This window comes from Poecilia formosa, unplaced genomic scaffold, assembly GCF_000485575.1.
Source record: "Poecilia formosa unplaced genomic scaffold, Poecilia_formosa-5.1.2 Scaffold417, whole genome shotgun sequence".
In the NCBI taxonomy this organism is placed as follows: Eukaryota; Metazoa; Chordata; class Actinopteri; order Cyprinodontiformes; family Poeciliidae; genus Poecilia; species Poecilia formosa.
The window spans coordinates 71,694-87,238 of record NW_006800356.1 but is presented as its reverse complement, the minus strand read 5'-3'; the positions used below and the strand labels follow the sequence as shown (position 1 = coordinate 87,238).

At 38.9% G+C, this 15,545-nt stretch overlaps 1 long non-coding RNA gene across 1 annotated transcript; it reads left to right on the top strand.

Annotated features, from left to right (window-relative positions):
* Positions 1–1,085: 1,085 nt before the first annotated feature.
* LOC107833629 (uncharacterized) lies at positions 1,086–15,501 on the top strand. The gene is made up of 3 exons (XR_001659389.1): positions 1,086–1,259; positions 11,762–11,852; positions 15,033–15,501. It is a non-coding gene; the product is annotated as an uncharacterized LOC107833629 (long non-coding RNA).
* The last annotated feature ends 44 nt before the right edge of the window (positions 15,502–15,545 follow it).

Below are 15,545 nucleotides of genomic sequence, written 5' to 3'. Positions count from 1 at the left end.
AGGACATATTATCTTGACTTTATTCTTGCAATATTATGGCCTTTTTTTTTACAAGAAATAAAATAAAATGACAATAAAGTAAAAAATTGAAAGAATACAGTCAAAATAATATGAAAACAAAGACATGCTATTTAGAGAATAAAGTCATTACAAGAATCAAATTTAAGAGAATAAAGTTGTAATATTAAAACTTTATTATTGTAATACAATATATAATATATTGTATTTATTATTGTAATATGACTTTATTCCCATATTATTATGACTATCCTTGTATTATTTTTGACTTTATTCTCTTACAACTTTATTATTGTCATATTATGAGTTTATTATCCTATTATTTCGACTTTAATAATTTCACGACATCATTGTATTTTTTTTATTTTATCAATCAATCAATCAAATTTTATTTGTATAGCACATTTCAGCAGCAAGGCATTTCAAAGTGCTTTACATAATAAAAAAACAGGATGTGACATTGAATAAACAGTAAGAAAGAGAAAGAGATTTTAAAAAAGATTTAAAAAGATTAAAAAAGATAAAAAACATTAAAACCCCTTTTAGGACTTCAGTTAAATGTCGTTTAACTGGGACTCCAACCCTCTGGGACTTTAGCCAAAACGCCGTTTGACAAGGACTCCAACCTCTAGGTTTTTAGTTGAAACGCCGTCAACTGGGACTCTAAACCCCGTAGGACTTTAGTTAAACGTCGTTTAATTGGGACTCTAGTTAAAAATTTTACATTTTCTAAATGTTTTTATATTTATATATATGTATATAGTGATGAATGGTATTTTCCTTATGTTCACTTGACCTCCAAGCGCCTCAGCAGACAGAAAACAAGATTGGAACAACAAAGATGGTGTATAAACAAGAGGTCTCACTTCAGCATAAACTGCTGAAAACAATTTTTTTTTGTTTAAAATGTGTTTTTTCTTCATTCTCTGAAGTTACTCATAACTTCAGTGATTCTGTTTCTGATTAAGTTTCTGGATATTCCATATCCAGAAACTTAAAGTACGTTTTTCCAAAACAGATATTCAAGTGAATGTAACTGAGTAAATGTAACTAGTAACTACCAGATCCAGACCTGCTGCTTAAACTCCTGCCCTCCGTCTCCAGGCCGCAGGCGTCCACTCTGACCGTTTCCCTCTCGCTCTCCAGCTCCCCCTGCCGCTCAGCGTGACTCCCAGAATCCCCTGTGGCGTGAGAAGAGAAGCAGCTCTGGTTTCTGATTGCACCTCAGCGTCTGAGTGGAGGTAAAGATCTGACACTGATCACTTCCTGCTGTGCTCTCACCTTCTTCCTCCCCACTTTATTCTGCCTGCCTTTTCTCCTTCACTCTGTTTTCATTTCGATATTCAGAACAGGATGGACAAACTGCAGACCTTCTAGCACATTAAAGCTGCAGTACGTTTTATAAAAAAAATATGTTCTTTATGTATTTGCTAAAACATTCACTGTATTGTGATGGTATGATACGAGACAGATAATCTCTGAAAAAATCAATCTCCTCTATCTCGTCCTTGAACTATTCCTGAGGAAATGAACCAAAATCAACCAATCAGAGCCAAGAGGCGGGTCTTAACGCTGTCAATCAACCTTATGAACGTGCTCACAGATGAAATCACAAAGTGCTTCACAAAACATGTAGGAAAAACACATCAAACATAACATGAAATTAAATTAAAAGCCTGTGTGTACAAATAAGATTTTAGCTGCGTTTTAAAATGATGTGTGGAATCGGTGCAACGTAAAAACAGTGCGAGAGAATTCAGATGGTAACAGCTTGAAATGACCGATCTCTTTTCTATGGTTTCCAGGATATAAACTGTCCTTTTCTACAGTTTCCAGCATTTAAAATGTCATTTTCTATGGTTTCCCGATGATCCCACGGGTGGAACAATCCCCAGTAATCCTCTCTTATACTGCAGAAGATTAAAGATCATCAAGGTTTGAGTCACTGTAAAGGAATTTCAGGTAAACAACCTCTGCCAGGTGAATCACTACTTCCTGTTTACACAATGTTTCCTGTTTTTCCTGCCAGTCATTTCTTTCCAGTCAGACCTGAAACAGAACTGCTAAAAGCTTGTTACAGTAAAAACTATTTAGCTTTTCCTGGGTTGTGGTTTCATTCTGGGTCCAAACTGTGCGGACAGAGCAGACGGAGTGGAATGGTTTAGAGCAACGCTGAATCATGTGTTAAAGTGGCCCAGTCAAAGTCTAGACGTGAATCAAAGTGAGAATCTGTTGTAAAAATATTTTGAGTAGAAGAATCAGTGAAAAGTTGAGTATTTAGATTTGGAAAATCCTTCAGCCTGAACTGCAGAAAAACATTTTGCAAAAAGTTTGATTCTGGAAGGTTGAATATAAATGCACACCACACTTTTCAGAGTTTTCTTTGTGAAATTAAAGTGTTTTTTGTTTTTTTTTATACACTTTCAGCTGAAAACAGACGCATTTACAAACCAATAAATCCAGACATGATTTTTATTTGAGTTTCTCTAAATGTCGGGTTTTAATCTGTATTTCCTCATAAACCATGTAGTTTCCTGTGTCAGGTTGTGGTTGGTATGCACACAGGTGTCTCCTCCGGAGGCGAAGGGCGACTAGAATACAAATACTTCTTAATTAAGGGCTAATTTCCCGCTCCATTGATTCCAGCTCCCACGTTGCTGCGCCGCTCCTCTCAGAGGATCAATGAGCACACAGGCTGAACCCCCAAAGTACATACATGTGGATTTGGCTGCAGGCGTTTCTTTTTTATTTTTATTATTTCTCTCCTGAAACGAGGATTTTTTTAGGTTTCATGGATTTGCTTTGGAGGTGAGTCAGAAAGGAGGACGGTTACAGAAACTCAGGATATCAATGAGGAGCGAAGACGCCTCGGGTTTATCAGCGGCTCGGTCGGGTCGATGGTAACGGATCATAAATGCTTCATTATATTTACAAAGTTACAAATTCTAATAAATAAAGATCAAGATGATGGAAACAGGTGGAAATAGGTTCAAACAACAACACAGTATTAGGGTCATACTAAGACAAATTAAACAATAAAGAACTAAATAAGTCATAATATTATGAGGGTAAAATCATAACATTTTGAACATACATTCATAATATTACAAGAATAGTCATAAAGTTGACTATAAAGTTAAATAAAGTTGAATAAATATGAGAATAAAGTGATAATATTACAAAGTCATAAAATTAAGAAAAAAAATATATATATATATATATATATATATATATATATATATATATATATATATATATATATAATCAGCACAAACCAGCACAGTTGATAATTTTTTTATTTTGTAAATATTGGGGTGGGGCTGGTTGACCTTTCATGACCTCTGGAAACTTTTATTAATATCATTAAAATGAATGCAGCTGCACAGATGTAGACAACAATTTAGTTTGATTTGGTTAAAGTGGGGAGTCTGGTTGACCTTTTGACCTTTAAACTTTCATTTTTCAAAGCAAAAGCAGCACAAATAAAAAATGCTGCATTTTCTGTGCAGCAAAGTTGTTAGTTTCTGAAAATGGGTGTCAATTGTGTCGGCACCAATGTTGTTGGATTACAGTGAAGTGGGGGGACTGGTTGGCCTTTAAACTTTCAATAATCTCTTTAGAAAAGCAGCAATAACTAAGTTTTTTGTTGCACAAATGTAGCAGAGGATTGACACTAAATTAGTTTGAAGATGGTGGGGAGTTGACACAGGTTAATAATAGTTGTACAGCAAACTTGTACAATAATTTAAGTACTTTATAATATTGGATTTAATTTGGAAGTGAAGTAAAACTGTTCTGCTTTTGTTGGTTTCAAAGTAAAGCATTTATCACCAGAAACGCTTCACAGTGGTGAAAGTTTGCAGGTTTAATCGTTCAGCCACAGAGCAGCGTCTCATCTCGACTTTATGTGTTTATGTGAAAATCCTTGAAGCCGCTTGCGAACTGGGAACCAACAAAAACAACAGATGGAGATTATTCACAGGAAGCCGAAGCGTTGTCGGCGGGTCAGCGGCCTCTCGCCCACGTTCTGCGGCTCAGCAGAAACGGCTCAAACACTTTTAGATGGAAATAACTGATGAAAAGTGGGATTCACAAAGTTAGAGAATGAAAAGTTTAGCTTTCAGTCCTGATTCTTCAGCGTCTGAGAACCAAAACAAGTCAAACTTCTCCATTTAAGCTCCAACCGCCGACGCCCCGCTCAGCTCTCATTTATCACAGCTTGTTGTGCGGCAGCAGAGAAAGCAATTCTGTAAAAGTTTAAAGGCTTCCCCACCCTGGCAGGTTACAGCTCCATCACTTAGCGGCTGTCCGCCTGGACGCCAGGCCCCCCGCCTGCAGCACCAATCAGGCTGCTGTCCGTAACTGGATGCCACTCATGGTGAAGGAGCCGACCGCTTTAAGAAAAACACTCCATTTAACTCGATTCGCCTCATGTTTTCTCTGATTTTTAATCTTGGGCTGCAGCACCAAACAAATCAAACAGGATCTAAAATCTGTCTTTTGATGCACTTTTAGCCTGTTTACACATCAAAAAGTCTGAGATTTACCGCTATTTATTGACTAGGTGTTTATGAAATAAGAACAAATCTCAAACTGTTGGGCTCTTGGGTTGTTCCGGGGTTTTGTTTATTGATTTTAGTTTCATTATTATTTTGTTCTTTAGTCTCTTTCTTGTTCCTGCTTTAGTTTGGTCTTTCTTAGTGATTCCAGTTTATGTTTATTTGTTGTGTCTAGTTTTATTATGTCCCTTATGTCTGTCATATTTTAGTGTTAGGTTCATTTACTGGACCCCTGTGTGCTCTCCCTCGCCCCTGTGCCACTTTCTCTCCCTCCTCACACCTGCAACCTGTTTCTAATTAGCAATCTAATCAGTCGTCTGATCCGTGTTGTAATGATCACCAGTATGAAAACAAAACATTCTCCGTCACGTCTTGGTGGTTCCTCTGTGATCTCCCACTGTCTAGTTTTCCTGGATTTCTGTTGTTTGTTCTCCTCTGGCTCCCTGTGCTCCCTTGTTCTTTTCAGTAAATTTTTATTTTATTTTATTTTATTATTTCTTCAGATCCATTTCCTGCCACAGCCTTTCTGCATCTGGCTCGCCTTCAGTCAACATAAATCATGACAAAAATGAAATAAATAAGTTAGCTAATACCTTTTTCCCCCCTGAAGAATACAATAGAATATTTATTCTTATTCTAACAACGAAACACTGTAGCACAAAATTTGTCTACTGGATTTTGCTACTGGTGGAGATGACAAAGAAGACGACAGGAAATGGCATTGCATGACTTTTAATAACTTATTGCGTGAACAAACTTGTAATTTTAATTGGGTTTCTTATTTAATTGGAACACTGCAGTTGTGATATTGCGTTCTGCGCAATATCACAATGAAAACACAACTTAAATCAGCATAAATAGACTGAAATATTTTAGATTTTTCTATATTTATGCATCAAAAGAAAAGGTGAATAAAAGACTAATAATTATTTATTCAGTTTATTCATCCAGCTGCAAACAGGAAGTGCTAATCTGTTTTCTGAGTTGGAACAACAGCAGTAAAACTCATAAATTTCTTGAAGAAAACATCTTGTGTTTTGTTTTCTTGCTGGTAAGTTATTTAATGTCGCTTTCTTCAGGGTTTTATTTGTTCGTTTGTCACCTGGAGCCCAGCAGGAAAGCTTCTCCATCGCTGGGGATGTTCAGTATCTCCGCCGGTGACACGCTTCCTGTCGAGGAATCTGCCCTGGAGTCACTCTCCTTTCATGTTTCTTATCATCTCCTACTTTTCCAGCCAGATCACGACACAACACGTCAAGCTTATCGCCACCTTCCCCATCTTCAGATGTGTTTATCCGACTCCCCACACCTTAAAGTGGCTTTGTGCTGCTCAGATTTATCTCAAATTAAACTTCTTATCTTGCTGCACACATAGCACTGCAGGAATAGTGGAGAATTTGTCACATATTACAGCTGTCAGCTTTATCTCACTGCAAAAATGATGCAAACTCTGCAGCAGAAATACAGAAGCCCATACATTGAGCCCTGCGGTGACGTGGAGCTTCTCTTGTTTCTGTTGCAGAAACATGCATTCATCATAAAATAAAGATAATTCCTCCAAGTTAAACATATATCAACATTTTATTGACTTCTTGACTCGGATTGCAGAAGTGGGCAGATTGATCCAAAACATCAATACTATCCATCCATCCATCTGTCCGTCCGTCCATCCGTCCGTCCGTCCGTCCGTCCGTCCGTCCGTCCGTCCGTCCGTCCGTCCGTCCGTCCGTCCATCCATCCGTCCGTCCATCCATCCATCCATCCGTCCATCCATCCATTTTCTTCCGCTTATCCGGGATCGGGTCACGGGGGCAGCAGCTTCATCGTGTGGAAAAATTTATGCTTTAGTTTCAGATTCCTTCCTGGTGTTTATTTTGGTTTTGTACCACAAAAATATCTTGTTTTGATTTCCTCTCAAATGATCATTTTTTCACTTTATGTAGAAAACAATGCACGCAGATTTGTTTTGTTTTCCCTATTGTTTCAGTCTGTCAACATGACATCAAAATATTTTGTAGACGCCTGTCGACTTTGTCCAAATCCTGTCCTAGGTTTTAACAAAATAATTCAAAGGGAAAACTACAAATTTAGATATTTCTGAGCTTGAAAAGTCAAAAATTTGTTAGATAAAACAAAAAGTTTAGAGATTAATTTCAGATTTTAAAAAAAAATAAAAAAATCCTGGACATTTCTGAGCTTGAAAAGTTGCTCGAATAAACTCTGAAATTTTCTAGAAAATTGTAAAAATTTCTTAAGTTGAACAATTGTAAATTTACAAGAAAAAAATCAGAAATTTAGAGACAAACTTCATAAATTTTTTAGAAAAAACTTGGAAATTTTTGACTTTGAAAATTTGCTTGAAAAATATCTGATTTTTTTTTTTTTAATTAATCTCAGTAATCGTCTACAAAACAATTGGACATTTTTGCATTTCAAAATGAGAAAATTTGATCTCAAAATTACTGAGTTTCTGTTCTCACTATTTTTGAGCTCAGAAATTTTGCAAAGTCAAGAATTTGCTAAAAAAAAAACAACAACAACAAACAAACAAACAAACAAAAACACTCAAATTTTGAGATCTGAAAATCTCAGATGTTTTTGGCAGAAACGCACTCCTGCTTGTTTACTTCCTGTCCGCAGTGTCCCTCCCTGTCAGTGTTCGGCCTCCGGGCGCCATCGACCGGCCTGCCCTCCTCTCTGAGCTGCGCGTCTCTGCCGGGACTAAAACACCCGGTAATTCACACAGCGCCCAAACAGGAGGACCTCCACTTAAACAAAAAGTCGATGACGCTCAGCTGCTTTTGAACAACAAAAGAGACGGAAGGCAGGGCGGAGCGTCCTGAAGTTGGAGACTCTGAGCGTTTGGTTTTTATTTAGCCGTTAATGGCCGAGGTGCGCGTTCAATGGAGAGGAATAATGAGGCCGATCGATTCCCATCGACCTATCGGCGCTTCCTCTCACACCGATACCTCGGGGAAGCCTCATTTGGTCCACAAAAGAAAGAGAGTAACTGGAAATAATATTCAGGAGAGAAGCGCTGGGACAGAACTATTGATTCTTGTCATAAATGATAAAAATATTGATCGTTTTAATGCTCTGGGCCGCCGCAGTTGCTTTATTTATGCAGGGCTGCATCCAGCTCAGGTTGGTTTCTTATAAAACAAGTTGTGGGTTTAAAAGGATTTTGGCAAACACACAAATACGTAAACCATCCATTTAGGAATAACTTCAAACTTAAAAAGAAAAGTTTTGATAATTCATTAAAAACAACAGCCGTGGTGATTCATGTTGATCAGATTGGCTTCAGATATGAATAAAAATAACATGAAAAAAACAGAATTAGTTTAAAAACAGCGAAATGAAACGTCAAGTGTTAACAAATAAGTTTTGCTTAATTAAAACAATGAGGTATGTTTTCTACACTCTGTTGCTATAGCAACAGACTAACCCAAAACGATTGGCTCATTTCCTGATACACAGAGGAACTCAATCAGCTCATCTTATTCTAGAGCTGATATCCCATAATATGACGTCCAGCCACCATCTGCAGCTAAACCACATTCAGCTATTCAGTTTTGATGTGTTTATGGGGATTTTGGACCATTTCCCCAGAAATGCATTCACGAGGTCAGACACTGATGTTGGAAGAGAACTCCTGGCTTCTCGTCCAGCACTATCTGTGTTTGTATTAATCATAGAATTATAAAACTTGGAATTAGGGAAATAAATTTGCTTAATGCAAAGATGCCAATTTTAACTCCTGTTCTTGGATAAAAAGTTTTTTGCGCTGGGATGGGGAGATTTTTTCAGTCGTATTACCACATTCAAAAGCAAAGAAGACAACAGGAAGTGGTGTGAGGATGACAGTTTGTTTAGTTCTTTTGGACAATGTAGCTCTGGCTCCTCCACAGCATCACTAACATCAGATCATAACAAGCTGTGAGTCGTTCCAACGTGTTGAATCCATCGCTCCTCTATAAAATGGCCGACTATAATTTCCCCAAAACGTCGCATACGTAGCCACTTCCAAGTAGGCGGGGCTTGTCGCTCCAACGCCTGAATAAGACGTCTCCTCTGATTGGCTGATAGATGATGAGCGTTGGCACCATGGCTGAATTATATTATGGATATAATTCAATCAAACTAATTCACATGCGATTTATATTTAATTTCTCATTTAATGAGACACCAGTTTAGTTTGATTTAACCCTTTCTCGCCTGTGGCGGCGCTGCACCAAGAACCACTGAATGAAATGACACAAAATTCTCTGAAGACACAAAATGTAAGCAAAAATGGAGCAGAGTCAGATTTTAGTGGTTGGATGATTTCTCTTTAGTCTTTAGCTAACCACCACAAGCCATTTCTCCCGCTAGTGCTAGGCTAGCATGTTTGTTTTGGTTGTTTTTACCCAGAATGCCCTGCGCTGTAGTCCACTTCCTGCTTTTGGAGCGGTCTCTGGTCTGCTTGGCGTTCACATATGCATTCAAACTGAACCAAACGACAAATCCAGCTGCCTTCATTCAGAACTCTGAAGGCTGATTAATATATTTATTTAGTTTATCTAAAACTGTCCTTGATATGAAATATTTAATTGTTACCATAAAAGCAAAACAGAATGTGGGGAAGTAGTTTCTTAAAGTTCGGTAGATACACAGGACAGTAAATTAAACATGTTTTCTTTCTGTTTTTCTTGGAGTTTTTGCTCTTCAGGAGGAAGCAAATGAAAGAAACATCAAAGGAGGGCAGAGGTGATCTTCGCAGGTCCTTTACCATCAAGGTTGTGGTGGGAAATTGTGTTGATGATTACAACAACAGCCCATATTTCTACATTCTCATTCAGGAAACATCCTGACAACACAGCCTCTTCCACACAGACAAACCAGGCTCAAATGAAAGATGATTAGCATTTATTTCCTCTGTGGAGGGCCGGCCGACTCCCTGCGGAGCACTTCGTCAGCTTCCAGTCGGTCAGGTGGGAGCGGCGACTCATTCACTCCAAAATGGGGGAAATAACACAACAACCAGGTGCTCTTGTTGTTGTCTCTCAGCCCCGGAGCTTCACAACCAGTCTGTGTTTTTGAACAATTTTCAGGCAGCAGAAACCTCTAATTTTACAGGGAATTAGTTTTGCTGTGGCCTCTCTCCCACCAGGCTCCCCCGCTGCTGTCAACAGGAGATGTGAGACAAACAAAGGATCCGTCCGACCCTGCAGCTGCGCGGCGCCGCCCACACACGCTGCGATGGAGCAAATTAAAATACGCCCTTAGCAGCTCTGTTTCTGTTCAGCTGTCAAGTCAATTCAAAGTTTTAAAATGCCAAATAAATATAACATCTACGCAAAGCGGGAGCTACTTAGCAAAAGTAAAAAGGTGAAAGGTTGGACAGCAGGGGGCAGTAGCTTGTTGCAGTGAGGTTAGCAGCACTAAATTGTAGATTTGGGGTAAAAATGTATAAAACCAAAAGATATTTCTGGAAAACTTTCTAAGAACAATCAAAGAGGTGAAGCACATGAAGCAAACATCTATCTATAAGTCTATAAATGTGAATGTAACTCAAATACATCGTTCACTAAACTGGAAATGATCCGCGCCATCTTGATAGGCAAACAAACACATGTGCAATAAACAGCCAAGAAAATATATCAACACTTCTGACCAATGTGCAAAGAAACATACATGAACAAAATGGCTGCTGGCGGGACTGACCCGTATGAGACGGAGAATGGAAACATGTCAGACGATGTGGAGAAACTGCTGCTGATCTCGTCTATGACATCATTAGTTACCATGGAGGAGCTTCAGGCCTGAACTCTGTGGACGATTACATTAATGTTTCAACGGATTGTAAAGGACGAACAAACTTTTCAGGTGAACAACAAGGTTCTGGTGTCTGGCTAGCTGATAAAAGCTACATTAGCTAAGCTAATTTTGCTAGTTTGGCAGTAAGTACAACAATAAATATCTGATGTTTATCCTAGTATTACATAGAGGTTGGTAGAGTACTGAGAAGTTGTGATCCAGTAATAGTTGTGAGGAGTTTATATTGTTTATAAGTTGGGCAAGAATGAGGTTAGAGCTAGTTCTGAGTTTGTAGCTTGTTTATTGTTGCCATAGCAACTCCATAGCAACTGCCTACCAAGATGGCTGCCAGTTACGTCACATGAGAAGTATGAGAATAAAGACATAATATTATAAGAATAAAGTTGAAATAAGACAAGAGTAAAGACATATTATTATTTCTCTTCTTAGTGTGGCGTAATGACGTTTTGACTAAAACTCTGAGGTTTAAGAATCTTGTTGGCGTTTTGACTAAAAATCTTTAAATTCCGTCCTGTCAGGCGACGGGGCCTGGATAAGACCCGTGTTAAACGGACGGCGGAGTCCGGCGACGACAGGCGCTTAAATACCGTAACAAAAGTATGTTTTTATCTTTTTTAAAAATCTTTTAATCTTTTTTTCAAAATCTCTTTCTCTTTCTTACTGTTTATTCAATGTCATGCTGTTCTTTTTTCTCTTTAATTATGTAAAGCACCTTGAAATGCCTTGCTGCTGAAATGTGCTATACAAATTAAATTTGATTGATTGATTGATAGTGTGGCTGTAATACTTCATCGTATTTAAATCTTTTATTTAGTTTGAACAAACAATAAAAAACAAAACAAGTAATCATGCAGTTTTACATAATTAGTTTGAAAAGAAGCAGGTTGGAAATGTAAGCTCTGATTTCCTGCTCCTCTCACCAACCTACAAACATTTAAATCTTAAATTATTCCCACATTAAATGATGTCATTTATACATTTTTAATATCAACAAAAGCAGTTTTGGTATTTAAAATACTGATTCTACACAACATAATTCCCAATAAGCTCCAATTTGAACAGTTTTTAAACTGGTTCATATTTCTCCTATGAGCTTTATTAAATCTTATTTACCTTAAAATGTTTGTTATTAATCTACTTCTTGGTCTGTGACTGTTTCATTGTGAACTATATTGCTAGTAATTCTCTGTACTGTAACAGCAGCAGTAAACATGTTTGTCATTAATCCCAGTAACCTCTTAAAGCTCGCGTTCAGCCGCCGCTCTCCTCTGATGCTTCAGCCGCGCAGCTCTTCGCTGCGCCCTTGTATCTATTAGTGGATTCAGACCCCAGAAAACATTAATTATGCTTTCATGTTTCTGCAGGAATGACAGCTGAGGAGGTGAAAGGAGTCACCAGAACCTCTCCATCCGGCGGCCGGCCCCAGCCTCCAGCGCGGCGCGGCGCGCTCCAGAGGTTGGATTTGTCTAATTGAATTAGCGCCTGTGGCCTCTTGAATGTGCAGCATCAACAAGGGTTTAATGGGAGTCAAAGCTTGGAAAGGAGCGATAATTCGCTGGCAAACAACACTATGAAGAATGCCAGCCACCAGATTAGTGCTGACAAACTGTAATTGGATTTCCTGAACACTTAATTGAATTGGACTAAATGAGCATTTGCCAGTTTGTTTTTTTGTTGTTGCCATGAATTCGGGTTATTGCCAGCAAGGAGAGGAGGGCAGAGTGCCAAACATTTAGCCAAGTAAAGGTAAAAAGTGTTTGGTAGAAAAGCTACTCAAGTACTGACTGACTGGTCAAATGATCAATTATTTAGTATTTAAAATCTACATCATCTGAAGGGCCAAAATATAAAGTTAAGTAGAAAATTTGACAAATTTGACAATAATTCATATTTCCTGGTTCTGATTCAGTTTCTATATTTGCCTTTTCTCGTCTCTAAACTGTAAAACTGATGGACTGAAGACGTTTATGCAGTTCCCTTTCACTTGTTGCAGAATAAAGTTTATCGATAGAAGTGATTTGGTTTTCATGCGTCTGCGTGGAGGATCTGAAACTTTCCTCCCAGCTGGCCGGTTCCTCCTCCCACACAGAACCGGGCCGCCGGTGAACGGGTCTGAACTTTGTTCTGCTGCTCCTGGTGGGCAGGGCAGGATGACCCGCTCCACACCAGATGCAAAACAAACTCATTAGGACGAACATCCTCTCAACGTGGGCGAATACTTTCAACACAGCTCATTTCTTCTCATTTTAAATTCCTCCTCTTCCGTCTTAAACCTCGTTTATTTTATGCACAGCAGCTGCTGATCACTGCAGGCGACACCAGTTGTGTGGGAAACGACATCAGATCGGCCCAGAGGGGCGGAGTCCCAAAAACTGCATCAACGTAAAACTACCTCAACATCGCTTTACTCTAGTGAAAGTAAAAAGTACTTTTGTTCCAAAAAGTTACTACAGTACGGTCTTTGAACTTATCCGGTGATTTGTGGATCTTTCTTTTCAGGGTCCATTAGGTTACTGACCGGGGTTTTAACAGAACTAGAGGAATACTTTACTGATCCTTTCCAAGAACCTTCATTTCCAAAAACTGCTGATAAGTTCTAGAAAGGTTCTGAGAAAGATCCAGAAAGCCATCTTTATTTTAGGAACATACATTCTGCGTTATTTACTGTTAGATTTTAAATCGTGGTTTTGGTTTGTTGGACTGACGTCCAGGTTCCTCTACGTCACTGCTCAGTTCTGATGGTACCTCCGCTCAGTGGGTCTCTGAGTCGTCCTGCAGTTGGACTTTGTCTGCAGTTTCCAACCGATCTGAGTATGAATGAGTCCATTTGCCACTCAGAGAGCATCTCTGCCTCATTCTGGACCAGCCAGAACTCATTTCTGATCCGTGTTGACGTGTAACTAAGTAAGCTGCGTGTTGGACCGTTTCCTTTAGGCGCTTTAACGTTTTAGTCAGTAAGGAAAGGTTGATCTGAAGTCTGAGCTTTCATAAATAATGTCCTAAGTAGTAAATGTATATAAGTTAATAAGTGAAATGTGAAAGTGGACGACAGTGTGTACGTCCTTAGTAATGATTGGTTGACTTTTAAATACCTGAAAACTTCAGGTCTGCGTGTGTGAAAGCCGTGAAAACGTTCTGCAGAGCTGGAAGCTCGCAGCCGCCTGCAGTACGCTAATCTGACATTTCTTTAGCCTCCAATTTGTTGTCATTAAAGTGCCTTTAATGAGTAGTTAATGCTACACTGTTTCCTGCATTTCGATATCGACGGCGTAAAAACACCAAACAGGACGAGTCATGCACCAGCGAGTCTGCAGAGCAGCGTGGGTAATTAGGCAGCCCGGACTAATTAATCATCCGACTCCCTCTACGCTCCCAAAGAGTAGATCAGCAGCGAGTTGCTTCTGTAATTTCTTACATTGATCAAAGGTTCGCACGTCTTCACAAGGAAAAACAACCAACGAGGATGTTCTGCCGTTTCTGCCAGCTCTCATCGAAGCAAATTCAGCTGAATAACGTCTGATGAGTCAGGAAAGAGGCGTTTTGACTGACAGCTCGAGAAACGTTGAGTTTATTCTCTCAGCTGTGCTAAATGCTGCTGCAGCTGCTCCTGCTGCTTCAGAGGAAACAGAAACACCTGCACACAGTTTTCCTGTCAGGTCAGAGGTCAAGCAGCAGAGACGAATCTCTTTGCTGTAGATTCACTCAACATTTCATTTCTTTGTGGGATGATTAACCTGTGGTGTGACAGAAACGTCCCGCTGACGGACTCACTGTCTGCATGAGGCTGGCGTCTGATTGGTCGATTTAAACTTTTGAAAGCATCACCAGAACTTCACAGAGTCACAGAGTTCAAATCTGAGTTCATTTTGTTTGTTGTTTTATTTATTTTGAATATTTAAAATATCCAGTGTTAAATGTTCATTGGAATTTAAAGAGAACATTTTTGTGCATTTTTATTCCATTACTGTTATATCACATGAAAATGATTTCAAATCAACAATATTATCATTTATCTCAATAACTTCTGGGAGAATTTATCGTCCAGGAAACTCGATATCATGGCTAACTGTTCACGCTCCGGATTTTCTCTAGAAAATATCCAAGATGGCGTCGCGGCAGAAACGCTCAAAATATGTTTATATTCCACAAAAAGAAGAAACAGATGCAACACAATCTGTTTTAACATCCTCAAACTGTTCATCACACAGCATGCAACCGATTGGATGTAAAGTGTTTGATCCGTTGCTTAGCAACAGCGGTGACTCAGGAGGGGGCGGAGCTTGGAGCGTTTCCTGCTGCGACTCTCCCAGGTTGAACTCCTCAGCTTCCCGGTTACTTTAATGTTGGCACCAAACTGTGAATGATCTCCGTTTAACATTTACTTAATAAATTAGAACATATTTGTCATTATTAACAGCATAAAAACTGTTGATGTGCAGAAAGTTGCATTTCATGTTAAAATGTCTGATAGAAGGATTTTTATCGTTTAAGCAAGTTTTAAACCAACACGACATGATGCACATTTTGAATTAAAGAGTTTATTTTTCCCAACTCCATGAGAATCTGTAAGTGAGACTGATGATTGAATATCGATTGGTTCAGTTGGATTTAATCTTTTCACTGTTTCGTCCTCAGATGAAGTCCAGAGGAGCTTCAGACGGGAGGAAAACGTTTTTTCAGCTGTTTTGGACCAGAGCTCGTTTTTTTGGTCCGCACCAGAAGTCGATTATTCACGCCTCCCCAAACGAACCGGGCTTTCTGGGTAAACAAACTGGAGTTTGAACTCTTAAAGTTTATCAAGAAAAGCCAGAAGACGTTAATGAGAAATCTAGGAGACGCAGCGAATGGTACCCTGCACAGAAAAGGTTGCCACTCCAATCCAGTGCAGTTAAATGTCTGTAACAAAAGAAATGAAAGTAATTTTTTAAAATTTATTCTCATCACATCACTGCTGGGACCAAATGGTTTCATATTTGTTATGAGCTGCAGTAGAGAAACCAGCTGATGGTCATTTACTCAAACATCTGGTTCTGGCCTCAAGTGGAGTAAAGTTTAATAGCATCTGGCTGCTAATAAAACAACAAAAGCTCATGAGATTCATGAAGCAGAGCTTTTATTTTCCCAGTGAAGGTTTTCTGATCCTTAACC